This window comes from Martes martes, assembly GCF_963455335.1.
Source record: "Martes martes genome assembly, chromosome: 1".
In the NCBI taxonomy this organism is placed as follows: Eukaryota; Metazoa; Chordata; class Mammalia; order Carnivora; family Mustelidae; genus Martes; species Martes martes.
This window is the reverse complement of record NC_137888.1, coordinates 205,049,019-205,050,592: the sequence shown is the minus strand read 5'-3', so window position 1 is coordinate 205,050,592 and position 1,574 is coordinate 205,049,019. Positions and strand designations below refer to the sequence as shown.

The following is a 1,574-nucleotide window of genomic DNA, read 5'->3' as shown; positions in this document are numbered from 1 at the left end:
CTCCACCGCTCGGGGGACATTGTCCCTTTAAATCTCTCCCCCCGCCGCCCCGCCCCCCCGGCGCGCCGCCGTGACCTCAGCGCGACAGCCCCGCCGCGCCGCCATGATGGGGAGGTCCAGGCCCCCCCTAGAACACCCCCCCCCCCCGCCGCCCTGAGGGGGGGCGGTCAGCGGGCGCGCCGCCATGTTGGGAGTGGCCAGGCGGGTCACCCTTAAAGGGGCCGCGCGGTGTGAGAGTCCAGGGAGAGGGTCTGTTTCCATGACAACACACTTGTCCCCCTGCCCCCAATAGCTCCTCATCACCCTACTGGTTCTTCCAATGCTAGGTCTGCTAATAGCACCAGAAGAGTTGGGGGGGGCAGAGAAGTTCCCCCATGGGTCATTTATAGGTCATTGAAAACTCCACCCAGCCAATCCTTATCCTTCAGTCCCCTACCCCCAATCAGCAACTTCCAATCACGAGTCTTCTCCCTCCTTTACCATTATCCACACTGGACTTCAGCACCTCCATGACCCTAGAGCTGCCCTAGGTCCCCAATGCTAAGCCCCCCTCCTCCACGCAACCCCAAGGATCACAGCCTCCAGAACTACCCCATCATGAATACATAACAGGTCTGCCGCCTTCTTCCATCCCCCACCCACCGGTATGTCCAACCACCCATTCATCTCCCTACCCATTCATCTATCTAGTCAACAAATCAACTATCCACCCATCCATGCAAACACCCATTCAAACCACCCATCCACTTCCCAACTACCCACTCATCCATCTACCACTCAACCAACATCTGGTCCTGTCAGCCAGTTAGCTACCCACCCAAATTCCCAACCACTCGTCTGAATACCCACTCAACCCAGCCATCCACATCCCATCTACCTGCCCGTCCACCCACCACCCAAGTAAATACTTACATATCCAAACAACCAAGCAAGCATCCACCCATCCCTACACACATGCTTCCACCTGGCCACACAGACTTCCATCCTTCAATTGCACATTTACTTGTCTCCACTAGAGTGTAAGCTCCATGAGGAAAGAAGTCCTGTCTGCCCAGCTCCTTACTGTTTCCCCACTGCCTAGGTTAAGAGTCTCAGGAAATCCCAACAAATATTCATACAATGTCTATAACCACCTATTCAACTAACTCAAGGATTTATTTTCTACTGTGATCCAGGCTTTTCTAGGCAGACACACCTATCCCAGCTAACTGTCTATTTACTCACCTACCAGGGCAAGTTTCCACCAAATGCTAACCTATTTATCTGCCTATTGCCCGATTCAACCTACCCCTCGCCCACCTACGATTCAAATGCCCACTCATTTACTCAACCTACTCTCACAGAGCTTAATCGTCTCCACACCTACTCACCCCTTCCTTCACCTGGCTCCCAGACCCATGCTGTCCCTGTCGTGAGGGACCTTGTGTGGGATTTGGGGGCCTAGGAAGATGCTCTAGGAAGATGATCAGAAACAGCTGCTGCCCCTAACAATGATGGATTCCTTTATTGAACACCTTAGACAATGCGTCTTCTACTGTGTAAGAAACTTTAGATCCATTTTTCAGATGAGGAAA

The 1,574-nt window shown here is 53.2% G+C and overlaps 1 protein-coding gene across 1 annotated transcript in view; it reads left to right on the top strand.

Annotated features, from left to right (window-relative positions):
* CYP4F22 (cytochrome P450 family 4 subfamily F member 22) overlaps positions 1–1,574 on the top strand; it is an 84,616-nt gene that overhangs the window by 13,669 nt on the left and 69,373 nt on the right. The gene's annotated exons all lie outside the window — the stretch shown is intronic.